Source organism: Cricetulus griseus, chromosome 5 (genome assembly GCF_003668045.3).
Source record: "Cricetulus griseus strain 17A/GY chromosome 5, alternate assembly CriGri-PICRH-1.0, whole genome shotgun sequence".
NCBI lineage: Eukaryota > Metazoa > Chordata > Mammalia > Rodentia > Cricetidae > Cricetulus > Cricetulus griseus.
This window is the reverse complement of record NC_048598.1, coordinates 173,962,028-173,989,659: the sequence shown is the minus strand read 5'-3', so window position 1 is coordinate 173,989,659 and position 27,632 is coordinate 173,962,028.

Below are 27,632 nucleotides of genomic sequence, written 5' to 3'. Positions count from 1 at the left end.
GATGTCATCCTAGGGTCATTCCATGTCTCTGTGATGTCACCTAAATAGTCTCTCTGTGGCTCTGTCATGTCACCTGAAGGGTCTCTCTGTGTCTCTGTATGTTAACTGAAGGGTCTATCTGTGCCTCTGTTATGTCACCTGAAGGGTCTCTCTGTGGATTTGTGATGTACTCAGATTGCCCTCTCTGAGGTTCTGTGATGTCACCTGAAGGATCTTATTGTGGATCTGTCATGTCACATAATGGTCTCTCTTGGCTCTGTGATGTCACCTGAAGTGTATCACTGTGGCTCTGTGATGTCACCTGAAATGTCTCTCTATGAATTAGTGATGTTTTCTGAAGGTTGATTCTATGGTTCTGTGATGTCACCAGAAGGATGTCTCTGTGGCTCGATGATGTCACGTAAGGGTCTGTCTGTGGCTCTGTGTTTTCAACTGAAGAATCTCTGTGGCTGGTGATGTCACGCTAAGGGTCTCTCTGTGATTCTGTGATGTCACCCGAAGGGTCTCATTTTGGCTCTGTGATGTCACCAAAAGAGTCTCTCTGTGTCTCTGTATGTTAACTGAAGTGTCTATCTGTGGCTATGTTATGTCACCTGAACGGTATCTCTGTGGCTCTGTGATGATACATGAAGGGTCTTATTGTGGTTCTTTGATGTCACCTTAAGGATCTCTATGTGTCTCTGTGATGTCACCTGAAGGGTCTTTCTGTGGTTCTGTGATGGCACCTGAAGAGTCTCTCTGTGGCTCTGTGATGTCATCTGAATGTGCTCATTGTTGCTCTGTGATGTCAGCTGAAAGGTCTCTCTGTGGATTTGTGATGTCAACTGAAGCGTCTATCTGTGGCTCTCTGATGTCACCTAAGGGTCTCTCTGTGGCTCTGTGATGTCATCTGAAGGGTCTCTCTGTGGCTCTTTGATGTCACCTAAAGTGTCTCTCTGTGTCTCTGTGATGGCAACTAAAGGGTCTCTCTGTGGCTCTATGATGTCACCTGAACGGTCTCTGTGGCTCTGTGATGTCAACCGAGGATCTGACTGTGGCTCTGTGATGTCACCTGAAGGGTTTCTATGTGGATTTGTGATGATCTCAGTAGGGCCTCACTGTGGTTCTGTTTTATTACCTGAAGAATCTCATTGTGGATCTGTGATATGCCCTAAGGATCTCTCTGTGGTTCTGTGATGTCACCTGAAGGATGTCTCTGTGGCTCTGTGATGTCACCTAAGTGTGTCTCTGTGGCTCTGAGATGTCTCCTGAAGAGTCTCTCTGTGGCTTGTGATGTCACCCTAAGGGTCTCTCTGTGCTTTGTGATGTCACCCTAAGGGTCTCTCTGTGTCTCTGTGATGTTCGGTGCCTCTGTGATGTCACCTGAAGTGTCTCTGTGGCTCTGTGACGTCAGCTAAATGGTCTCTCTGTGTCTGTGATGTCAACTGAAGCGTCTATCTGGGGCTCTCTGATATCACCTAAGTGTCTCTCTGTGTCTCTGACATGTCACCGGAATTGTCTATCTGTGATTCTGTGGTGTCTCCTGATGAGTCTTTCTGTGGCTCTGTGATGTCACCTGAAGGGTCTCTCTGTGGCTCTGTGATGTCACCAAAATGTCTCACTGTGTCTCTGTGATGTCAACTGAAGGGTCTATCTGTGCCTCTGTGATGTCACCTGAAGTGTCTCTGTGGCTCCGTGATGTCCCATGAAGGGTCTCTCTGTTGATTTGTGATGTCATCAGAAGAGCCTCTCTGTGGTATTCTGATATCACCTGAAGAATCTCATTGTGGATCTGTGATGTCCCGTAAGGGAATATCTGTGCCTCTGTGATGTCACCTGAAGTGTCTCTGTGGCAATGGGATGCCACCTAAGGGTCTGACAGTGGCTCTGTGATGTCACCTGATGGGTCTCTCTGCTGCTCTATGATGTCATCTGAAGGGTCTCAGTGTGGTTCTGTGATGTCACTTGAGGGTCTCACGGTGTCTCTGTGATGTCACCTGAAGGGTCTATCTGAGGCTTTGTGATGTCACCTGAAGGGTCTCTCTGTGCCTCTGTGATGCCACCTAAAGTGTCTCTCTATGTCTCTGTGATGTCAAGTGAAGGGTCTATCTGTGGCTCTCTGATGTCACCTAAGTTTCTCTCTGTGGCTCTGTGATGTCACCTGAAGGTTCTCTCTGCTGCTCTGTGATGTCACCTAAAGGGTCTCTCTGTGTCTCTGTGATGTCAACTGAAGGGTCTATCTGTGCCTCTGTGAGGTCACATGAGGTTCTCTGTGGCTCTGTGATGTCACCTAAGTATTCCCTGTGGCTCTGGGATGTCACCTGAAGGATCTCTCGGTGGCTCATTGGTGTCACCGGAAGGTCTCATTGTGGCTCTGAGATGTCAACTGAAGTGTCTTTATGTGGATTTGTGATGTCAACTGAATGGTCTCTCTGAGGATCTGTGATGTCATCTGAAGGCTCTCATTGTGGCTCTGTGAGGTCAAGTGAAGTGTCTTTTTGTGATTCTGTGATGTCACCTAAAGAGTCTCTCTGAGTCTCTCTGATGTCAACTGAAGGATCTGTCTGTGGCTCTCTGATGTCAACTAAGTGTCTCTCTTTCGCTCTGTCATGTCACCTGAAGGGTCTCTCTGTGTCTCTGTGATGTCAACTGAAGGGTCTATCTGTGTCTCTGTGATGTCACATGAAGTGTCTCACTGTGGCTCTTTGATGTCACCTGAAGAGTCTCTGTGTGGCTTTGTGATGTAACCAAAAGGGGCTCTCTGTGTCTTGTGATGTCAACCGAAGGGTCTAACTGTGCCTCTGTGATGTAACCTGAAGTGTCAGTGTGGCTCAGTGATGTCACCTAAGGGTCTGACTGTGGCTCTGTGATGTCACTGAAGGGTCTCACTGTGGATTTGTGATGTCCTCAGAAGGGTCTCTCTGTGGTTCTGTGATGTCACCGGAAGAAACTCATTGTAGATCTGTGATGTCCCCTGTGTGTCTCACGGTGGCTCTATGATGTCAACTGAAGGGTCTCTCTGTGGCTCTGTGATGTCACCTGAAGGGTCTCATTGTGCCTTGTGATGTCAACTGAAAGGTCTCTCTGTGGATTTGTGATGTCACCTGAAGGATCATTCTGTGGCTCTGTGATGTCATCTAAATGGTCTCTTTGTGTCTCTGTGTTGTCAACTGAAGGGTCTATCTGTGGCTCTGTGATGTCATCTGAAGGGTCTCTCTGTGGCTCTGTGATGACACCTCAAGTGTCTCTGTGTCTCTGTGATGTCACCTGCAGGGTCTATCAGTGGCTTTGTGATATCACCTGAAGGGTCTCTCTGTGCCTCTGTGATGCCACCTAAAATGTCTCTCTGTGTCTCTGTGATATCAACTGAAGGGTCTATCTGTGGCTCTCTGATGTCACCTAAGGGTCTCTCTGTGGCTCTGACATGTCACCTGAAGGGTCTCTCTGCTGCTGTGTGATGTCATCTGAAGGGTCTCACTGTGGTTCTGTGATGTCACAAAAGTGTCTCACCGTGCCGCTGTGATGTCACCTGAAGGATCTATCTGTGGCTCTGTGAGTCACCTGAAGGGTCTATCTGTGTCTCGGGGATGTCAACTGAATTGTCTATCTGTGCCTCTGTGATGTCACCTGAAGGATCTCTGTGGCTCTGTGATGTCACTTAAGTGTTCCCTGTGGCTCTGGAATGTCACCTGAAGGATCTCTCTGTGGCTCTGTGATGCCACCGGATGGTCTCATTGTGGCTCTGTGATGTCAACTGAAGTGTCTTTATGTGGCTCTGTGATGTCAACTGAATGGTCTCTCTGAGGCTCTGTGATGTCACCTGAAGTCTCTCATTGTGGCTCTGTGAGATCAACTGAAGTGTATTTATGTGGCTCTGTGATGTCACCTAAAGAGTCTCTCTGAGTCACTCTGATGTCAACAGAAGGATCTATCTGTGGCTCTCTGATGTCATCTAAGTGTCTCTCTTTCGCTCTGTCATGTCATCTGAAGGGTCTCTGTGTGGCTCTGTGATGTCACCTAAGGGTCTCTCTGTGGTTCTGTGATGACACCTGAAGGGTCTCATTGTGGTTCTTTGATGTCACCTGAAGGATCTCTCTGTGTCTTGTGATGTCACCTGAACAGACTTTCTGTGTGTTTGTGATGTCACATGAAGGGTCTCTCTATGGCTCTGTGATGTCACCTAAGTGTCTCTCTGTGGCTCTGTGATGACACCTGAAGGGTCTCATTGTGGTTCTGTGATGTCACCTGAAGGATCTCTATGTGTCTCTGTGATGTCACCTGAAGAGCCTTTTTGTGGCTCTGTGATGTCACCTGAAGGGTCTCATTGTGGCTCTGTGATGTCACCTAAAGGGTCTCTCTGTGTCTCTGTGATGTCAACTGAAGGGTCTATTGTGGCTCTCTGATGTCACCTAAGGGTCTCTCTGTGGCTCTGTCATGTCACCTGAAGGGTCTCTCTGCTGCTCTGTGATGTCATCTGAAGGGTCTCACTGTGGTTCTGTGATGTCACCTAAAGGGTCTCACCGTGTCGCTGTGATGTCACCTGAAGGATCTATCTGTGGCTCTGTGAGTCACCTGAAAGGTCTATCTGTGTCTCTGTGATGTCCACTGAATTGTCTATCTGTGCCTCTGTGATGTCACCTGAAGGGTCTCTGTGGCTCTGTGATGTCACCTAAGTGTTCCCTGTGGCTCTGGGATGTCACCTGAAGGATCTCTCTGTGGCTCTGTGATGTCACCGGAAGGTCTCATTGTGGCTCTGTGATGTCAACTGAAGTGTCTTTATGTGGCTCTGTGATGTCAACTGAATGGTCTCTCTGAGGCTCTGTGATGTCACCTGAAGGCTCTCATTGTGGCTCTGTGAGATCAACTGAAGTGTCTTTATGTGGCTCTGTGATGTCACCTAAAGAGTCTCTCTGAGTCACTCTGATGTCAACAGAAGTATCTATCTGTGGCTCTCTGATGTCATCTAAGTGTCTCTCTTTCACTCTGTCATGTCATCTGAAGGGTCTCTGTGTGGCTCTGTGATGTCACCTAAGGGTCTCTCTGTGGCTCTGTGATGACACCTGAAGGGTCTCTATGTTTCTCTGCGATGTCACCTGAAGGGTCTCTGTGGCTTTTGATGTCACCTAAGTGTTTCCTGTGGCTATGGGATGTCACCTGAAGGATCCTTCTGTGGCACTGTGATGTCACATGAATGGTCTCTCTGTGGCTCTATGATGTCACCTGAAGGGTCTCATTGTGGCTCTGTTATGTCAACGGAAATGTCTCTCTGTGGCTTTGTGATGTCACCTGAAGGGTCTCTCTGTGCCTCTGTGATGCCACCTAAAGTGTCTCTCGGTGTCTCTGTGATGTCAACTGAAGGGTCTATCTGTGGCTCTCTGATGTCACCTAAGTTTCTCTCTGTGGCTCTGTGATGTCACCTGAAGGTTCTCTCTGCTGCTCTGTGATGTCATATGAAGGGTCTCACTGTGGTTCTGTCATGTCACCTAAAGGGTCTCACTGTGTCGCTGTGATGTCACCTGAAGGGTCTATCTGTGGCTCTGTGATGTCACCTGAAGGGTCTCTCTGTGGCTCTGTGATGTCACCTAAAGTGTCTGTCTGTGTCTCTGTGCTATCAACTCTAGGGTCTATCTGTGCCTCTGTGATGTCACCTGAAGGGTCTCTGTGGCTCTGTGATGTCACCTAAGTGTTCCCTGTGGCTCTGGGATGTCACCTGAGGGATCTCTCTGTGGCTCTGTGATGTCACCGGAAGGTCACATTGTGGCTCTCTGATGTCAACTGAAGTGTCTTTATGTGGCTCTGTGATGTCAACTGAATGGTCTCTCTGAGGCTCTGTGATGTCACCTGAAGGCTCTCATTGTGGCTCTGTGAGGTCAACTGAAGTGTCTTTATGTGGCTCTGTTATGTCACCTAAAGAATCTTTCTGAGTCACTCTGATGTCAACAGAAGGATCTATCTGTGGCTCTCTGAGGTCAACTAAGTGTCTCTCTTTCGCTCTGTCATGTCACCTGAAGGGTCTCTGTGTGGCTCTGTGATGCCACCTAAGGGTCTCTCTGTGGCTATGTGATGACACCTGAAGGGTCTCATTGTGGTTCTGTGATGACACCTGAAGGATCTCTCTGTGTCTCTGTGATGTCACCTGAAGGGACTTTCTGTATCTCTGTGATGTCACCTGAAGGGTCTCTCTATGGCTCTGTGATGTCACCTAAGGGTCTCTCTGTGGCTCTGTGATGACACCTGAAGGGTCTCATTGTGGTTCTGTGATGTCACCTGAAGGATCTCTCTGTGTCTCTGTGATGTCACCTGAAGGGCTTTCTGTGGCTTTGTGATGTCACCTGAAGGGTCTCATTGTGGCTCTGTGATGTCACCTAAAGGGTCTCTCTGTTTCTCTGTGATGTCAAATGAAGGGTCTATTGTGGCTCTCTGATGTCACCTAAGGGTCTCTCTGTTGCTCTGTTATGTCATTTGAAGGGTCTCATTTGGTTTTGTGATGTCACCTAAAGGGTCTCAGTGTATTGCTGTGATGTCACCTGAAGGGTCTCTCTGTGTCTCTGTGATGTCAACTGAAGGGTCTTTCTGTGGCTCTCTGATGTCACCTAAGTGTTTCTCTATTGCTCTGTCATGTCACCTGAAGGGTCTCTCTGTGTCACTTTCATGTCAACTGAAGGGTCGCTCTGTGGCTCTGTGATGTCACATAAAGGGTCTCTCTGTATCTCTGTGATGTCAACTGAAGGGTCTATCAGTGGCTCAGTGATGTCAGCTGAAGAGTCTCTGTGGCTCTGTGATATCACCTAATCGTCTCCCTGTGGCACTGTGATGTCCCCTGTAGGGTCTATCAGTGCCTCTGTGATGTCACCTGAATGATCTCTTTGGGACTCTGTGATGTCACCTAAATGATCTCTCAGTGTCTCTGTGATGTCAACTGAAGGGTCTTTATGTGGATCTGTGATGTCACCTGAATGGTCTCTCTGTGGCTCTGTGAAGTCACTTGAAGGGTCTCATTGTGGCTCTGTGATGTCAACTGAATGGTCTCTTTGTGGATTTGTAATATCATCGGAAGGGTCATTCCATGTCTCTGTGATGTCACCTAAAGGGTCTCTCTGTGTCTCTGTGATGTTAACTGAAGGGTCTTTCTGTGGCTCTCTGATGTCACCTAAGTATTTCTCTATTGCTCTGTCATATCACCTGAAGGGTCTCTCTGTGTCACTTTGATGTCAACTGAATGGTCTATCTGTGGCTCTGTTATGTCACCTGAGGGTTCTCTCTGTGGCTCTGTGATTTCACCAAAAGCGTCTCTCTGTTTCTCTGTGATGTCACATGAAGGGTCTATCTGTGGCTCTGTGATGTCACCTGAAGGGTCTCTCTGTGACTCTGTGATATCACCAAAAGGGTATCTCTGTGTCTCTGTGATGTAAACTGAAGGGACTATCTGTGCCCTGTGATGTTATCTGAGGGTCTCACTGGCTCTGTGACTTCACTTAAGGGTCTGACTGTGGCTCTGTAATGTCACCTGAAGGGTCTCACTGTGGATTTGTGATGTCCTCTGAAGGGCCTCTCTCTGGTTCTGTGATGTCACCTGTAGAATCTCATTGTGGATCTGTTATGTCCCCTAAGGGTCTCACGGTGGCTCTGAGATGTCAACTGAATGATCTTTCTGTGGCTCTGTGATGTCACCTAAAGTGTTTCTCTGTGTCTCTGTGATGTCAACTGAATGGTCATTCTGTGGTGTGATGTCACCTGAAGGATCTCGCTGTGGCTCTGTGATGTCACCTAAGGTTCTCTCTGTGGCTCTGTGATGACACCTGAGTGGTCTCTCTGTGGTTCTGTGATGTCTAATGAAGGGTCTTTTTGTGGCTCTGTGATGTAACCCGAATAGTCTCTCTGTGGTTCTGTGATGTCACCTGAAGGGTCTCATTGTGGCTCTGAGATGTCAACTGAAAGGTCTCTCTGTGGATTTGTGATGTCTTCTGAAGGGTCATTCTGTGGTGTGATGTCACCTGAAGGATCTCTCTGTGTCTCTGTGATATAACCTAAGGGTCTCTCTGTGGCTCTGTGATGACACATGAAGTGTCTCTATGACTCGTTGATGTCACCTAAGTGTCTCCCTGTGGCTCTGTGATGTCACCTAAAGGGTCTGTCTGTGGATTTGTGGTATCCTCAGAAGGGCCTCTCTGAGGTTCTGTGATGTCACCTGAAGAATCTCATTGTGGATCTGTGATGTCCCCTAAGCGTCTCTCTGTGGCTCTGTGATGTCACAGGAAGTGTCTCACTGTGACTCTGTGATGTCACCTGAAATGTCTCTCTTGGATTAGTGATGTCTTCTGAAGGTTGATTCTGTGGTTCTGTGTTGTCACCTGCAGGATGTCTCTGTGGCTCTGTGATGTCACCTAAGGGCCTCTCTGTTGCTCTGTGTTGTCACGTGAAGAGTCTCTCTGTGGCTTGTGATGTCACCTAAAGTGTCTCTCTGTGTCTCTATGATGTCACCTGAAGGGTATATCTGTGCCTCTGTGATGTCACCTGAAGGGTCTCTGTGGGTCTGTGATGTCACATAAGGGTCTGACTTTAGCTCTGTGATTTCACCTGAAGGGTCTTATTTTGGCTTTGTGATTTCACCTGAAGGGTCTCTCTGTGGCTCTTGTTGTCACCTGAAGAATCTCATTGTGGATCTGTGATGTCCCATGAGTGTCTCAGGTGGCTCTGTAATGTCACCTGAAGGGTGTATCTGTGTCTCTGTGATGTCACCTGAAGTGTCTCTGTGGCTCTGTGATGTCATCTCGGTGTCTCCCTGTGGCTCTGTGATGTCAACTGAATCGTCTCTGTGGCTCTGTGATGTCTCCTGAAGGGTCTCATTGTGGCTCTGTGATGTCAACTGAAAGGTCTCTCTGGGAATTTGTGATGTCATCTGAAGTGTTGTTCTCTGGCTCTGTGATGTCACCTGAAGGGTCTCTCTTTTGCTCTGTGATATCATCTGAAGGGTCTCACTGTGGTTCTGTGATGTCACCTAAAAGGTCTCAATGTGTCTCTGTGATGTCAACTGAAGTGTCTATCTGTGTTTCAGTGATGTAAACTGAAGGGTCTCTCTGTGGCTCTGTGATGTCATATAAAGGGTCTCTCTGTATCTCTGTGATGTCAACTGAAGGGTCTATCTGTGGCTCAGTGTTGTCAGCTGAAGAGTCTGTGGCTCTGTGATATCACCTAATCGTCTCCCTGTGGCACTGTGATGTCACCTGTAGGGTCTATCAGTGCCTCTGTGATATCACCTGAATGATCTCTTTGTGGCTCTGTGATGTCTCCTAAATGATCTCTCAGTGTCTCTGTGATGTAAACTGAAAGGTCTTTATGTGGCTCTGTGAGGTCTCGCTGTGGCTCTGTGATGTCACCTGAAGGGTATCATTGTGGCTCTGTGATGTCAACTGAATGTTCTCTCTTTGGATTTGTGATGTCATCTGAAGGGTCATTCCTTGTCTCTGTGATGTCACCTAAAGGGTCTCTCTGTGTCTCTGTGATGTCAACTGAAGGGTCTTTCTGTGACTCTCTGATGTCACCAAAGTGTTTCGCTATTGCTCTGTCATGTCACCTGAAGGGTCACTCTGTGTCTCTTTGATGTTACCTGAAGGGTCTATCTGTGTTGCTGTGATGTCACCTGAAGGGTCTCTCTGTGGCTCTGTGTGATCACTAAAAGGGTCTCTCTGTGTCTCTGTTATGTAGACTGAAGGGACGATCTGTGCCTCTGTGATGTCATATGAAGGGTCTCTGTGGCTCTGTGACTTCACCTAAGGGTCTGACTGTGGCTCTGTAATGTCACCTAAATGGTCTCACTGTGTCTCTGTGTTGTCACCTGAAGAGTCTCTGTAAGGATTAGTATGTCATCTGAAGTGTCACTCAGTGGTTCTGTAATGTACCTGAAGGACTCTCTGTGTCTGTGATGTCACCTAAGGGTCTCTCTGTGGTTCTGTGATGTGACCTAATGGGTATCTTGGCTCGGTGTTGTCACCTCGGGTCTGACTGTGGCTCTGTGATGTCACTGAAGCGTCTCTCTGTGGATTAGTTATGTCCTCAGAAGGGCCTCTCTGTGGTTGTGTGATATCACCTGAAGAATCTCATTGTGGATCTGTGATGTCCCCTGAGTGTCTCAGGGTTGCTCTGTGATGTCACCTGAAGGGTCTCATTGTGGCTCTGTGATGTCAACTGAAAGGTCTCTCTGGGGATTTGTGATATCGTCTGAAGGGTCATTCCATGTCTCTGTGGTATCACCTAAAGGTTCTCTCTGTGTCTCTGTGATGTCAAGGGAAGTGTCTATCTGTGGCTCTCTGATGTCACCTAAGTGTCTCTCTGTCGCTCAATCATGTCACCTGAAGTGTCTATCTGTGTCTCTGTGATGTCACCTGAAAGGACTCTCTGTGTCTCTGTGATGTCACCTGAAGGGTCTCTCAGTGGCTCTGTGATGTCACCTGAAGGATCTCTCTGTGTCTCTGTGATGTCACCTGAAGGATCTCTCTGTGTCTCTGTGATGTCACCTGAAGGGTCTCACTGTGGCTCTGTGATGTCACCTAAAGGGTCTCACTGTGTCTCTGTGTTGTCAAATGAAGAGTCTATTTGTTGCTCTGTGATGTCACATAAAGGGTATCTTGGCTCGGTGATGTCACCTCGGGTCTGACTGTGGCCAAGTGATGTCACTGAAGGGTCTCTCTGTGGATTGGATATGTCCTCAGAAGGGCCACTCTGTTGTTCTGTGATGACACATGAAGAATCTCATTGTGGATCTGTGATGTCCCCAGAGTGTCTCACGGTGGCTCTGTGATGTCAACTGAATGATCTCTCTGTGGCTCTGTGATGTCACATAAAGGGTCTCTCTCTCTGTGTCTCTGTGATGTCAGCTGACGAGTCTATCTGTGGCTCTGTGATGTCACCTGAGTGGTGTCTCTGTGGCTTTGTGATATCACCTGAAGTGTCTCATTGTGGCTCTGTAATGTAAACTGAAGTGTCTTTATGTGTCTTTCTGATGTCACCTGAGGGATCTCTCTGTGGCTCTGTGATATCACCTCAGGGTCTCTTTGTGGTTCTGTTTTGTCACCTGAAGAATCTGTGGATCTGTGATGTCCCCTGATTGTCTCACGGTGGCTCTGTGATAACAAATGAATGATCTCTCTGTGGCTCTGTGATGTCACCTGAATGGTCTCTCTGAGGCTCTGTGATGTCACCTGAAGGGTCTCATTGTGGCTCTGCGATGTCAACTGACACGTCTCTGTGGATTTGTGATGTCGTCTGAAGGGTCATTCCATGTCTCTGTGGTATCACCTAAAGGGTCTCTCTGTGTCTCTGTGATGTCAACTGAAGGGTCTATCTGTGGCTCTCTGATATCACCTAAGTGTCTCTCTGTCGCTCCATCATGTCACCTAAAGTGTCTCTCTGTGGCACTATGATGTCACCTAAGGGTCTCTTTGTGGTTCTGTTTTGTCACCTGAAGAATCTCATTGTGGATCTGTGATGTCCCCTGAGTGTCTCACGGTGGCTCTGTGATAACAAATGAATGATCTCTCTGTGGCTCTGTGATGTCACCTGAAGGGTCTCATTGTGGCTCTGTGATGTCAACTGACAGGTCTCTGTCGATTTGTGATGTCGTCGTCTGAAGGGTCATTCAATGTCTCTGTGGTATCACCTAAAGGGTCTCTCAGTGGCTCTGTGATGTCAACTGAAGGGTCAATCTTTGGCTCTCTGATGTCACCTAAGTGTCTCTCTGTCGCTCCATCATGTCACCTGAAGTGTCTCTCTGTGGCTCTATGATGTCACCTGAAGGGTCTCTCAGTGACTCTGTGATATCACATGATGGATCTCTCTGTGTCTCTGTGATGTCAAGTGAAGGGTCTATCTGTGGCACTGTGATGTCACCTGAAGGTTCTCTCTTTGGCTCTATGATGTCACCTAAATTGTCTCACTGTGTCTCTGTGTTGTCAACTGAAGAGTCTATTTGTCACTCTGTGATGTCCCCTAAACTGTATCTTGTCTCTGTGATTTCCCCTAAGGGTCTGACTGTGGCCATGTGATGTCAGCTGAAGGGTCTATGTGTGGATTTGTGAAGTCCTCACAAGGGCCTCTCTGTGGATCTGTGATGAAACATGAACAATCTCACAGTGGATCTATGATGTCCCTTAAGTTTCTCTCTGTGTCTCTGTGATGTAAACTGAAGTGTCTATCTGTGGCTCTCTGAAGTCACCTAAGTGACTCTCTGTTGCTCTGTCATGTCACCTAAAGAGTCTCTCTGTGTCTCTGTGATGTCACCTGAAGGGTCTATCTGTGGCTCTGTGATGTCACCTGAAGAGTCTCTGGTTGGCTCTGTGATGTCACCAAAAAGTTCCCTCTGTGTCTCTGTGATGTCACCTGAAGAGTCTAACTGTGCCTCTGTGATGTCACCTGAAGTGTCTCTGTGGCTCTGTGATGTCACCTAAGGGTCTGACTGTGGCTCTGTGATGTCAATGAAGGGACACTGTGTGGATTAGTTATGTCCTCAGAAGGGCCTCTCTGTGGTTCTGTTATATCACCTGAAGAATCTCTTTGTGGATCTGTGATGTCCCCTGAGTGTCTCACTGTGGCTCTGTGATGTCAACTGAATGATCTCTCTGTGGCTCTGTGATGTCACATAAAGGGTCTCTCTGTGTCGCTGTGATGTCAGCTGAAGAGTCTATCTGTGGCTCTGTGATGTCACCTGAGTGGTATCTCTGTGGCTCTGTGATATCACCTGAAGTGTCTCATTGTGGCTCTGTGATGTAAACTGAAGTGTCTTTATGTGTCTCTGTGATGTCAGATGAAGGATCTCTCTGTGGCTCGGTGATGTCACCTAAGTGTCTCTCTGTGGTTCTGTTTTGTCACCTGAAGAATCTCATTGTGGATCTGTGATGTCCCCTGAGATTCGCACGTTGGCTACGTGATGTCAAATGAATGATCTCTCTGTGACTCTGTGATGTCACCTGAATGGTCTCTCTGAGGCTCTGTGATGTCACCTGTAGGGTCTCATTGTGGCTCTGTGATGTCAACTGAAAGGTCTCTCGGTGGACTTGTGATGTCGTCTGAAGGGTCATTCCATGTCTCTGTGGTATCACCTAAAGGTTCTCTCTGTGTCTCTGTGATGTCAAGAGAACGGTCTATCTGTGGCTCTCTGATGTCACCTAAGTGTCTCTCTGTCGCTCAATCATGTCAGCTGAAGTGTCTCTCTGTGGTTCTGTGATGTCACCTAAAGGGTCTCTCTCTGGCTCTGTGACGTCACCTGAAGAATCTCTGTATGGATTAGTATGTCATCTGAAGGGTCACTCAGTGGGTCTGTGATGTCACCTGAAGGATCTCTCTGTGGCTCTGTGATGTCACTGAAGGGTCTCTCTGTGGATTTGTGATGTCCTCAGAAGGGCCTCTCTGTGGTTCTGTGATGTCACCTGAAGAATCTCATTGTGTATCTGTGATGTCCCCTAAGGGTCTCCCTGTGGCTCTGGGATGTCAACAGAAGGATCTCTCTGTGGCTCTGTGATGTCACCTGAAGGTCTCATTGTGGCTCTGTGATGTCAACTGAAGTGTCTCTATGTGGCTCTGTGATGTCAACTGAATGGTCTCTCTGTGGCTCTGTGATGTCACCTCAAGGGTCTCATTGTGGCTCTGTGATGTCAACTGAAAGTTCTCTCTGTGGATTTGTGATGTCGTCTGAAGGGTCATTCCATGTCTCTTTGGTGTCACCTTAAGGTTCTTTCTGTGTCTCTGTGATGCAAACTGAAGTGTCTATCTGTGGCTCTCTGAAGTCACCCAAGTGTCTCTCTGTTGCTCTGTCATGTCACCTAAAGAGTCTCTCTGTGTCTCTGTGATGTCACCTGAAGGATCTATCTTTGGCTCTGTGATGTCACCTGTAGAGTCTCTGGTTGGCTCTGTGATGTCACCAAAAGTGTCCCTCTGTGTCTCTGTGATGTCAACTGAAGAGTCTAAGTGTGCCTCTGTGATGTCACCTGAAGTGTCTCTGTGGCTCTGTGATGTCACCTAAGGGTCTGACTGTGGCTCTGTGATGTCAATGAAGGGACTCTCTGTGGATTAGTTATGTCCTCAGGGAAGGGCCTCTTTGTGGTTCTGTGATATCACCTGAAGAATCTCATTGTGGATCGGTGATGTCCCCTGAGTGTCTCACGGTGGCTCTGTGATGTCAACTGAATGATATCTCTGTGGCTCTGTGATGTCACATAAAGGGTCTCTCTGTGTCTCTGTGATGTCAGCTGAAGAGTCTATCTGTGTCTCTGTGATGTCACCTGAGTGGTATCTCTGGCTCTGTGATATCAATGGAAGTGTCTCATTGTTGCTCTGTGATGTAAACTGAAGTATCTTTATGTGTCTCTGTGATGTCACCTAAAGGATCTCTCTGTTGCTCTGTCATGTCACCTGAAGTGTCTCTCTGTGGCTATATGATGTCACCTGAATGGTCTTTCAGTGACTCTGTGTTGTCACCTGAAGGATCTCTCTGTGTCTCTGTGATGTCAAGTGAAGGGTCTATCTGTGGCACTGTGATGTCACCTGAAGGCTCTCTCTGTGTCTCTGTGATGTCACCTAAGGGTCTCTTTGTGGTTCTGTTTTGTCACCTGAAGGATCTCATTGTGGATCTGTGATATCCCCTGAGTGTCTCATGGTGGCTCTGTGATGTCAAATGAATGATCTCTCTGTGGCTCTGTGATGTCACCTGAATAGTCTCTCTGAGGCTCTGTGATGTCACCTGAATGGTCTCATTGTGGCTCTGTGATGTCAACTGACAGGTCTCTGTGGATTTGTGATGTTGTCTGAAGGGTCATTCCATGTCTCTGTGGTATAACCTAAAGGGTCTCTCTGTGTCTCTGTGATGTCAACTGAAGTTTCTCTCTGTTGCTCTGTGATGTCATCTTAAGTGTCTTTCTGTGGCTCTGTGATGTCACCTGAAGGGTATCTCAGTGGCTCTGTGATATCAACTGAAGGATCTCTGTGTGTCTCTGTGATGTCACCTGAAGGGTCTATCTTGGCTCTGTGATGACAACTGAAGGATCTCTGTGGATTTGTGATGTCCTCAGAAGGGCCTCTCTGTGGTTCTGTGATGTCACCTGAAGAATCTCATTGTGTATCTGTGATGTCCCCTAAGGGTCTCCCTGTGGCTCTGGGATGTCACCTGAAGGATCTCTCTGTGGCTCTGTGATGTCACCTAAATGGTCTCATTGTGGCTCTGTGATGTCAACTGAAGTGTCTTTATGTGGCTCTGTGATGTCACCTAAATGGTCTCATTGTGGCTCTGTGATGTCAACTGAAGTGTCTTTATGTGGCTCTGTGATGTCACCTGAAGGGTCTCATTGTGGCTCTGTGATGTCAACTGAAAATTCTCTCTGTGGATTTGTGATGTCGTCTGAAGGGTCATTCCATGTCTCTTTGGTGTCACTTTAAGTTTCTATCTGTGTGTCTGTGATGTAAACTGAAGTGTCTATCCGTGGCTCTCTGAAGTCACCTAAGTGACTCTCTGTTGCTCTGTCATGTCACCTAAAGAGTCTCTCTGTGTCTCTGTAATGTCACCTGAAGGGTCTATCTGTGGCTCTGTGTGTCACCTGAAGAGTCTCTGGTTGGCTCTGTGATGTCACCAAAAAGGTCCCACTGTGTCTCTGTGATGTCAAATGAAGAGTCTAACTGTGCCTCTGTGATGTCACCTGAAGTGTCTCTGTGGCTCTGTGATGTCACCTAAGGGTCTGACTGTGGCTCTGTGATGTCAATGAAGGGACACTCTGTGGATTAGCTATATGCTCAGAAAGGCCTCTCTGTGGCTCTGTGATGTCATCACAAGTGTCTTTCTGTGGCTCTGTGATGTCACCTGAAGGGTCTCTCAGTGGCTCTGTGATGTCACCTGAAGGATCTCTCTGTGTCTCTGTGATGTCACCTGAAGGGTCTATCTGTGGCTCTGTGATGTCACCTGAAGGGTTTCTCTGTGGCTCTGTGATGTCAGCTAAAGTGTCTCACTGTGTCTCTGTGTTGTCCACTGAAGAGTCTATTTGTCGCTCTGTGATGTCACCTAAGGTTCTCTGTGTGGTTCTGTGTTGTCACCTGAAGAATCTCATTGTGGATCTGTGATGTCCCCTGAGTGTCTCACTATGGCTCTGTGATGTCCCCTAGGGTCTGACTCTGGCTATGTGATGTCACCTGAAGTGTCTATGTGTGCATTTTTGAAGTCCTCACAAGGGCCTCTCTGTGGATCTGTGATGAAACATCAACAATCTCACAGTGGATCTATGATGTCCACTATGGCTCTCTCTGTGGCTCTGTGATGTCACCTGAAGGGTATCTCAGTGGCTCTGTGATATCAACTGAAGGATCTCTGTGTGTCTCTGTGATGTCACCTGAAGGGTCTATCTTGGCTCTGTGATGACAACTGAAGGATCTCTGTGGATTTGTGATGTCCTCAGAAGGGCCTCTCTGTGGTTCTGTGATGTCACCTGAAGAATCTCATTGTGTATCTGTGATGTCCCCTAAGGGTCTCCCTGTGGCTCTGGGATGTCACCTGAAGGATCTCTCTGTGGCTCTGTGATGTCACCTAAATGGTCTCATTGTGGCTCTGTGATGTCAACTGAAGTGTCTTTATGTGGCTCTGTGATGTCACCTAAATGGTCTCATTGTGGCTCTGTGATGTCAACTGAAGTGTCTTTATGTGGCTCTGTGATGTCACCTGAAGGGTCTCATTGTGGCTCTGTGATGTCAACTGAAAATTCTCTCTGTGGATTTGTGATGTCGTCTGAAGGGTCATTCCATGTCTCTTTGGTGTCACTTTAAGTTTCTATCTGTGTGTCTGTGATGTAAACTGAAGTGTCTATCCGTGGCTCTCTGAAGTCACCTAAGTGACTCTCTGTTGCTCTGTCATGTCACCTAAAGAGTCTCTCTGTGTCTCTGTAATGTCACCTGAAGGGTCTATCTGTGGCTCTGTGTGTCACCTGAAGAGTCTCTGGTTGGCTCTGTGATGTCACCAAAAAGGTCCCACTGTGTCTCTGTGATGTCAAATGAAGAGTCTAACTGTGCCTCTGTGATGTCACCTGAAGTGTCTCTGTGGCTCTGTGATGTCACCTAAGGGTCTGACTGTGGCTCTGTGATGTCAATGAAGGGACACTCTGTGGATTAGTTATGTGCTCAGAAAGGCCTCTCTGTGGCTCTGTGATGTCATCACAAGTGTCTTTCTGTGGCTCTGTGATGTCACCTGAAGGGTCTCTCAGTGGCTCTGTGATGTCACCTGAAGGATCTCTCTGTGTCTCTGTGATGTCACCTGAAGGGTCTATCTGTGGCTCTGTGATGTCACCTGAAGGGTTTCTCTGTGGCTCTGTGATGTCAGCTAAAGTGTCTCACTGTGTCTCTGTGTTGTCCACTGAAGAGTCTATTTGTCGCTCTGTGATGTCACCTAAGGTTCTCTGTGTGGTTCTGTGTTGTCACCTGAAGAATCTCATTGTGGATCTGTGATGTCCCCTGAGTGTCTCACTATGGCTCTGTGATGTCCCCTAGGGTCTGACTCTGGCTATGTGATGTCACCTGAAGTGTCTATGTGTGCATTTTTGAAGTCCTCACAAGGGCCTCTCTGTGGATCTGTGATGAAACATCAACAATCTCACAGTGGATCTATGATGTCCACTATGGCTCTCTCTGTGGCTCTGTGATGTCACCTGAAGTGTCTCACTGTGGCTCTGTGATGTCACCTGAAGAGTCTCTGTATGGATTAGTTTGTCATCAGAAGGGTCACTCAGTGGTTCTGTGATGTCACCTGAAGGATCTCTCTGTGGCTCTGTGATGTCACTGAAGTGTCACTCTGTGGATTTGTGATGTCCTCAGAAGGCCGTCTCTGTGGTTCTGTGATGTCACCTGAAGAATCTCATTGTGTATCTGTGATGTCTCCTAGGGTCTCCCTGTGGCTCTGTGATGTCACCTGATGTGTCTCACTGTGGTTCTGTGATGTCACCTAAGGGTCTGTATATGGCTATGATATTTCACCTGAAGGGTCTCTCTGTGGATTTGTGATGTCCTCAAAAGGGCCTCTTTGTGATTCTGTGATGTCACCTGAAGATTCTCATTGTGGATCTGTGATGTCCCCTAAGGGTCTCCCTGTGGCTTTGTGATGTCACCTGATATGTCTCACTGTGGCTCTGTGATGTCACCTGAAATGTCTCTTTATGTATTAGTGATATCTTCTGAAGTTTGACTCTATGGTTCTGTGATGTCACCTGAATATTGTCTCTGTGGCCCTGTGATGCAAACGGAAGTGTCTTTATGTGGCTCTTTGATGTCACCTGAAGGGTCTCATTGTGGCTTTGTGATGTCAACTAAAAGGTCTCTCGGTGGATTTGTGATGTCGTCTGAAGGGTCATTCCATGTCTCTGTGGTGTCACCAAAAATGTCTCTCTGTGTCTCTGTGATGTCAAGGGAAGTGTCTATCTGTGGCTCTCTGATGTCACCTAAGTGTCTCTCTGTCGCTCTGTCATGTCACCTGAAGTGTCTCTCTGTGTCTCTGTGATGTCAACAGAAGTGTCTCTCTGTGGCTCTGTTATGTCACCTGAAGGGTCTCTCTGTGGCTCTGTGATGTCACCTGAAGAGTCTCTCTGTGGCTCTGTGATGTCACCTGAAGAATCTCATTGTGGATCTGTGATGTCCCCTGAGTGTCTCACAGTGGTTCTGTGATGTCAACTGAATGATCTCTCTGTGGCTCTGTGATGTCACCTAAAGTGTCTCTCTGTGTCTCTGTGATGTCAACTGAATGATCTCTCTGTGGTTCTGTGATATCACCTGAATGGTCTCTCTCCGGCTCTGCAATGTCACCTGAAGGGTCTCATTGTGGCTCTGTGATGTAAACTGAAGTGTCTTTATCACTCTGTCATGTCACCTGAAGAATCTCTCTGTGTCCCTGTGATGTCAACTGAAGGGTCTATCTGTGGTTCTGTGATTTCAAATGAAATGTCCCTTTGTGGATTTGTGATGTCATCTGGAGGGACATTCCTTGTCTCTGTGGTGTCACCTAAAGGGTCTCTCAGTGTCTCTGTGAGGTCACCTGAAGGGTCTCTCTGTGGCTCTCTGAAGTCACCTAAGTATCTCTCTGTGGTTCTGTCATGTCACCTGAAGGGTCTCTCTGTGTCTCTGTATGTTAACTGAAGGGTCTCTCTGTGGGTCTGTGATGTGACCTGAAGTGTCTCACTGTGACTCGGTGATGTCACCTAAAGTGTCTCTATGTGTCTCTGTGATGTCACCAGAAGGGTATCTCTGTGTCTCTGTGATGTCACCAGAAGGGTCTCTCTGTGGCTCTGTGATGTCACCTGAATTGTCTCACTGTGGCTCTGTGATGTCACCTGACATGTCTCTATGGATTAGTCATGTCTTCTGAAGGTTTATTCAGTGGTTCTGTTATGTCACCTGAATGATGTCTCTGTGGCTCGGTGATGTCACCTAAAGGGTCTCTCTGTGGCTCTTTGCTGTCACCTGAAGAGTCTCTCTGAGGCTTGTGATATCACCGTAAGGGTCTCTCTGTGTCTCTGTGATGTCAAATGAAGGGTCTATCTATGGCTCTCTGATGTCCCCTTAGTGTCTCTCTTGGCTCTGTCATGTCACCTGAAGGGTCTCTCTGTGTCTCTGTATGTTAACTGAAGGGTCTCTCTGTGGCTCTGTGATGAAACTTGAAGGGACTCTCTGTGTCTCTGTGATGTCACATGAAGGGTCTCACTGTCGCTGTGATGTCACCTGATGGATCTATCTGTGGTTCTGTGATGTCACCTGAAATGTCTCTCTGTGGCTCTGTGATGTTACCTTAAATGTCTGTCTGTGGCTCTGTGATGTCACCTAAAGTGTCTCACTGTGTCTCTGTGTTGTCAACTGAAGAGTCTATCTGTGCCTTTGTGTTGTCACCTAAAGCTTGTCTGTGGCTCTGTGATGTCACATAAGGGTCTCACTGTGGCTCTGTGATGTCACCTGAAAGGTCTCTCAATGGATTAGTATGTCATCTGAAATGTCACTCTGTGGTTCTGTGATGTCACCTGAAGGATCTCTCTGTGGCTCTGTGATGTCACCTAATGGGTCTCTCTGTGTCTCTGTGATGTCACCTGAAGTGTCGCTCTATGGCTCTGTGATGTCACCTGAAGGGTCTCATTTTGACTCTGTGATGATGTCACCTGAAGCGTCTCTCTGTGGCTCTGTGATGTCACCTGAAGGGGTTCTCTGTGGCTCTATGATGTCACCTAAGGGTCTGACTGTGGCTATGTGATGTCACCTGAAGGGTCTATGTGTGGAGTTGTGAAGTCCTCACATGGGCCTCTCTGTGCTTCTGTGATGAAACATGAACCATCTCACAGTGGATCTATGATGTCTCCTAAGTTTCTCTCTGTGGCTCAGTGATGTCACCTGAAGTGTCTCACTGTGACTCGGTGATGTCACCTGAAGGGTCTCTCTGTGTCTCTGTGATGTCACCAGAAGGGTCTCTCTGTGTCTCTGTGATGTCACCTGAAGGGTCTCTCTGTGTCTCTGTGAAGTCACCTGAAGTGTCTCACTGTGGCTCTGTGATGTCACCTGACATGTCTCTCTATGGATTAGTCATTTCTTCTGAAGGTTGATTCTGTGGTTCTGTTATGTCACCTGAATGATGTCTCTGTGGCTCTGTGATGTCACCTAAGGGTCTCTCTGTGGCTCTTTGTTGTCACCTGAAGAGTCTCTCTGTGGCTTGTGATGTCACCGTAAGGGTCTCTCTGTGTCTCTGCGATGTCAACTGAAGGGTCTATCTGTTGCTCTCTGATGTCCCCTAAGTGTCTCTCTTGTCCCTGTCATGTCTCATGAAGGGTGTGTCTCTGTATGTTAACTGAAGTGTCTCTCTGTGGCTTTGTGATGAAACCTGAAAGGACTCTCTGTGTCTCTGTAATGTCACCTGAAGGGTCTCTCTATGTCTCTGTGATGTCACCTGAAGTGTCTTTCTGCAGCTCTGTGGTGTCAACTGAAGGGTCTCTCTGTGGCTCTGTGATGTCACCTGAAGGATCTCTCTGTTTCTCTGTGATGTCACCTGATGGATCTATCTGTGGCTCTGTGATGTCACCTGAAATGTCTCTCTGTGGCTCTGTGATGTCACCTTAAATGTCTCTCTGTGGCTCTGTGATGTCACCTGAAGTGTCTCACAGTGGCTCGGTGATGTCACCTGAAATGTCTCTCTATGGATTAGTATGTCATCTGAAGGTTCTCTCTGTGGCTCTGTGATGTCATCTCTGGGTCTCTCTGTGGTTCTGTGATGTCACCTAATGGGTCTCTCTGTGTCTCTGTGATGTCAACTGAAGGGTCTATCTGTGGTTCTGTGATTTCAAATTAAAGGTCTCTCTGTGGATTTGTGATGTCATCCGGAGGGTCATTCCTTGTCACTGTGGTGTCACCTAAAGGGTCCCTCAATGTCTCTGTGAGGTCACCTGAAGGGTCTCTCTGTGGCTCTCTGAAGTCACCTAAGTATCTCTCTGTGGCTCTGTCATGTCACCTGAAGGGTATCTCTGGATCTCTGTGATGTTAACTGAAGGGTCGATCTGTAGCTCTGAGATGTCACCTGAAGGGTCTCTCTGTGGCTCTGTGATGTCACCTGAAGGGTGTCTCTGTGGATCTGTGATGTCACCTGAAGAGTCTCTCTATGGCTCTGTGATGTCACCAAAAGGGTCTCTCTGTGTCTCTGTGAGGTCAACTGAAGGGTCTAACAGTGCCTCTGTGATGTCACCTGAAGTGTCTTTGTGGCTCTGTGATGTCACCTAAGGGTCTGACTGTGGCTCTGTGATGTCAACTATAGGGTCTCTCTGTGGATTTGTGATGTCCTCAGAAGGGCCTCTCTATGGTTCTGTGATGTCACCTGAAGAATCTCATTGTGGCTCTTTGATGTCACCTGAAGGTCTTTGTGGCTCTGTGATGTCAACTTAATGGTCTCTCTGTGGATTTGTGATGTCATGTGAAGAGTCATTCCACGTCTCTGTGATGTCACCAAAAGGGGCTCTCTGTGTCTCTGTGATGTCAACTGAAGGGTCATTCTGTGGCTCTCTGATGTCACCTAAGTGTCTCTCTATTGCTCTGTCATGTCACTGAAGGGTCTCTCTGTGTCTATGTAATGTCAACTGAATGGTCTATCTGTGGCTCTGTGATGTCACCGGAAGGGTCTCTCTGTGGCTCTGTCATTTCACCTGAATGTTCTCTCTGTGGTTCTGTGATGTCACCTGAAGTGTCTCATTGTGGCCCTGTGATGTCAACTGAAAGGTCTCTCTGTGGATTTGTGATGTTGTCTGTAGGGTCATTCCATGTCTCTGTGGTGTCACCTAAATAGTCTCTCTGTGTCTCTGTGATGTCAACTGAAGGGTGTATCTGTGGCTCTCTGATGTCACCTAAGGGTCTCTCTTTGGCTCTGTCATGTCACCTGAAGTGTCTCTCTGTTGCTCTGTGATGTCATCTGAAGGGTCTCACTGTGGTTCTCTGATGTCACTTAAAGGGTCTCACTGTGTCGCTGTGATGTCACGTGTAGGGTCTATTAGTGGCTCTGTGATGTCACCTGAAGGGTCTCTCTGTGGCTCTGTGATGTCACCTGAAGGGTCTCATTGTTGCTCTGTGATGTCAAATGAAAGGTCTCTCTGTGGATTTGTAATGTCGTCTGAAGGGTCATTCCATGTCTCTGTGGTATCACCTACAGTGTCTCTCTGTGTCTCTTTGATGTCAACTGAAGGGTCTATCTGTGGCTCTCTGATGTCATCTAAGTCTCTCTCTGTAACTCTCTCATGTCCCCTTATGGGTCTCTCTGACTCTCTGTGATATCAACTGAAGGGCCTCTCTGTGGATCTGTGATGTAACCTGTAGAATCTCATTGTGGATCTGTGATGTCCCCTGAGTGTCTCACGGTGGCAGTGTGATGTCAACTGAATGATCTCTCTGTGGTTCTGTGATGTCAATGAAGTGTCTTTATGTGGCTCTGTGATGTCAACTGAAGCGTCTCTCTGTGTCTCTGTGATGTCACCTGAACGATCTCTCTGTGGCTTTGTGATGTCACCTGAAGGGACTATCTCTGGCTCTGTGATGTCACCTGAAGGGTCTTGTGGCTCTGTGATGTCACCTAATTGTCTCCCTGTGTCTCTGTGATGTCACATGAAGGGTCCCTCTGTTGCTCTGTGATTTCACCTGAAGTGTCTCATTGTGGCTTGTGATATCAACAGAAAGGTCTCTCTGTGGATTTGTGATGTCGTCTGAAGGGTCATTCCATGTCTCTGTGGTATCACCTACAGTGTCTCTCTGTGTCTCTTTGATGTCAACTGAAGGGTCTATCTGTGGCTCTCTGATGTCATCTAAGTCTCTCTCTGTCAATCTGTCTTGTCCCCTTATGGGTCTCTCTGACTCTCTGTGATATCAACTGAAGGGCCTCTCTGTGGATCTGTGATGTAACCTGTAGAATCTCATTGTGGATCTGTGATGTCTCCTGAGTGTCTAACGGAGGCTCTGTGATGTCAGCTGAAGTGTCTCATTGTGGCTCTGTTTTCAACTGAAAGTACTCTCTGTGGATTTGTGATGTCGTCTGAAGGGTCATTCCATTTCTCTGTGGTGTCACCTAAAGCTTCTCTCTGTGTCTCTGTGATGTCAACTGAAGTGTCTATCTGTGGCTCTGTGATGTCAACTAAGTGTCTCTCTATCGCTCTATCATGTCATCTGAAGAGTCTCTCTGTGTATCTGTGATGTCACCTGAAGGGTCTCTCTGTGGCTCTGTGATGTCATCTGAAGAGTCTCTTTGTGGCTCTGTGATGTCACCAAAAGTGCCCCTCTGTGTATCTTTGATGTCAACTGAATGGTCTAACTGAGCCTCTGTGATGTCACCTGAAGTGTCTCTGTGGCTCTGTGATGTCACCTAAGGGTGTGATGGTGGCTCTTTGAAGTCACTGAAGGGTCTCTATGTGGATTTGTGATGTCCTCAGAAGGGCCTCTCTGTGGTTCTATGATGTCACCTGCAGAATCTCATTGTAGATCTGTGATGTCCCCTGAGTGTCTCATGGTGGCTCTGTGATGTCAACTCAATGATCTCTCTGTGACTCTGTGATGTCACCTGAAATGTATCTCTATGTATTAGTGATGTTTTCTGAATGTTGATTCTGTGGTTCTGTAATGTCACCTGAAGCATGTCTCGGTGGCTCGGTGATATCACATAAAGGTCTCTCTGTGGCTCTGTGTTTTCATCTGCAGAGTCTCTCTGTGGCTTGTGTTGTCACCCCAAGGGTCTCTCTGTGTCCCTGTGATGTCAACTGAAGGGTCTATCTGTGGCTCTCTGATGTCACCTAAGTGTCTCTCTGTGGCTCTGTCATGTCAACTGAAGGGTCTCTGTGTGTCTCTGTATGGTAACTGAAGGGTCTATCTGTGGCTCTATGAAGTCACCTGAAGGGTCTCTCTGTGGCTCTGTGATGTCACCTGAAGGATCTTTCTGTGTCTCTGTGATGTCACCTGAAGTGTCTTTCTGTCGCTCTGTGATGTCAACTGAAGGGTCTCTTTGTGGCTGTGATGTCACCTGAAGCGTCTCATTTTGGATCTGTGATGTCATTTGAATGGTCTCTCTGTGGCTCTGTGATGTCACCTGAAGGGTCTATATGTGTCCCTGTGATGTCACCTGAAGTTTCTCTGTCATGTCACATAAGTGTCTCCCTGTGGCTCTGTGTTGTCACATGAAGGGTCTCTCTGTGTCTCTGTGATGTCACCTGAAGGGTCTCTCTGTGGCTCTGTGAAGTCACCTGAATGGACTTTCTGTGGCTTTGTGATGTCACCTGAACGGTCTCTGTGGCTCCGTGTTGTCAACTAAGGGTCTGACTGTGGCTCTGTGATGTCACCTGAAGGGTCTCTATGTGGATTTGTGATGTAATCAGATTGGCCTCTCTGTGGTTCTGTGTTGTCACCGGAAGAATCTCATTGTGGATCTGTGATGTACCAGAAGGGTCTGTCTGTCGTTCTGTGATGTCACCTGAAATGTCTCTCTATGGATTAGTGATGTCTTCTGAAGGTGGCTTCTATAGTTCTGTGATGTCACCTGAAGGATGTCTCTGTGGCTCAGTGATATCATCTAAGGGTCTCACTGTGGCTCTGTGTTGTCACCTGAAGGGTCTCTCTGTGGCTTGTGATGTCACCCTAAGGTCTCTCTTTGCTCTGTGATGTCAACTGAAGCGTCTATCTGTGGCTCTCTGATGTCACCTTACTGTCACTCTTTGGCTCTGTCATGTCACCTGAAGTGTCTTTCTGTGGTTCTGTGATGTCACCTGAAGTGTCTCACTGTGGCTCTGTGAGGTCACCTGTAAGGTCTCTCTATGGATTAGTATGTCATCTGAAGTGTCACTCTGTGGTTCTGTGATGTCAACTGAAGATTCTCTCTGTGGATTTGTGATGTCGTCTGAAGGGTCATTCCATGTCTCTGTGGTATCACCTACAGTGTCTCTCTGTGTCTCTGTGATGTCAACTGAAGGGTCTATCTGTGTGTCTCTTATGTCACCTAAGTGTCTCTCTGTCGCTCTGTCATGTCCCCTTATGTGTCTCTCTGAGTCTCTGTGATGTCAAATGAAGGGTCATTCTGTGGCTCTGTGATGTCACTGAAGGTTCTCTCTGTGGATTTGTGATGTCCTCAGAAGGACCTCACTGTGGTACTGTGATGTCACCTGTAGAATCTCATTGTGGATCTGTGATGTCCCCTGAGTGTCTCACGGTGGCCGTGTGATGTCAACTGAATGATCTGTCTGTGGCTCTCTATTGTCATCTGAATGGTCTCTCTGTGGCTCTGTGATGTCACCTGAAGGGTCTCATTGTGGCTCTGTGATGTAAACTGCAGTGTCTTTATGTGGCTCTGTGATGCCACCTGAATGGTTTCTCTGTGGTTCTGTGATGTCATTTGAAGGGTCTCAATGTCGCTCTGTGATATCAACTGAAAGGTCTCTCTGTGGATTTGTGATGTCGTCTGAAAGGTCCATCCATGTCTGTGTGGTGTCACCTAAAGGGTCTCTCTGTGTCTCTGTGATGTCAACAGAAGTGTGTATCTGTGGCTCTTGATGTCACTTAAGTGTCTCTCTGTCGCTCTGTCATGTCACCTGAAGAGTCTCTCTGTGGATCTGTGATGTCACCAAAAAGGTCTCTCTGTGTTTCTGTGATGTCAACTGAAGGGTCCAACTGTGCCTCTGAGATGTCACCTGAAGTGTCTCTCTGGCTCTGTGATGACACCTAAGGGTCTGACTGTGGCTCTGTGATGTCACTGAAGGGTCTCTCTGTGGATTTTGATGTCCTCAGAAGGGCCTCTCTGTGTTTCTGTGATGTCACCTGATGAATCTCATTGTGGATCTGTGATGTCCCCTGAGTGTCTCACGGTGGCTCTGTGATGTCAACTGAATGGTCTCTCTGTGGCTCTGTGATGTCACAAAAGTGTCACTCTGTGTCTCTGTGATGTCAGCTGTAGTGTCTATCTGTGACTCTGAGATGTCACTTGAGTGGTCTCTCTGTGGCACTGTGATGTCACCTGAAGGGTCTCATTGTGGCTCTGTCATATCAACTGAAAGTTCTGTCTGTGGATTTGTGATGTCTTCTGAAGGGTCATTCTTTGGTGTGATGTCACCTGAAGGATCTCTCTGTGGTTCTGTGATGTCACCTAATGTTCTCTCTGTGGATCTGTGATGACACCTGAAGGGTCTCATTGTGGTTCTGTTATATCACCTTAAGGACCTCTCTGTGTCTCTGTGATGTCACCTGAAGGGTCTTTCTGTGACTCTGTGATGTCACCTGAAGGGTCTTTCTGTGGCTCTGTAATGTCAACTGAAGTGTCTCTGTGGCTCCCTGTTGTCATATAAGGCTCTGTCTGTGGCTCTGTGATGTTACCTGAAGTGTCTCTATGGATTTGTGATGTCTTCAGATTTGCCTCTATGTGGTTCTGTGATGTCACCTGTAGAATCTATTTGTGGATCAGTGATTTCCCAGAAGGGTCTCTCTGTGGTTCTGTGATGTCACCTGAAGTGTCTCACTATGGCTCTGTGATGTCACGTGAAATGTCTCCCTATGGATTAGTGAAGTCTTCTGAAGGTTGATTCCGTGGTTCTGTGATGTCACCTGAAGGATCACTCTGTGGCACTGTGATGTCACCTAAGGGTCTCTCTGTGTGTCTGTGATGTCACTGAATGGTCTCTCTGTGGATTTGTGATGTCCTCAGAAGGGCCTCTCTCTGGTTCTGTGATGTCACCTGTAGAATCTCATTGTGGATCTGTGATGACCCTGAGTGTCTCACGGTGTCTCTGTGATGTCAATTAATGGTCTCTCTGTGGCTCTGTAATGTCACCTGAATGGTCTCTCTGTTGCTCTGTGATGTCACCTGAAGGGTCTCATTGTGGCTCTGTGATGTAATCTGAAGTGTCTTTATGTGGATCTGTGATGTCACTTGAAGGGTCTCATTGTTGCTCTGTGATGTCAACTGAAAGGTCTCTCTGTGGATTTGTGATTTCGTCGGAAGGGTCATTCCATGTCTGTGTGGTATCACCTACAGTGTCTCTCTGTGTCTCTGTGATGTCAACTGAAGGGTCTATCTCTGGCTCTCTGATGTCACTTAAGTGTCTCTCTGTCGCTCTCTCATGTCAGCTGAAGGGTCTCTCTGTGTCTCTGTGATGTCAACTGAA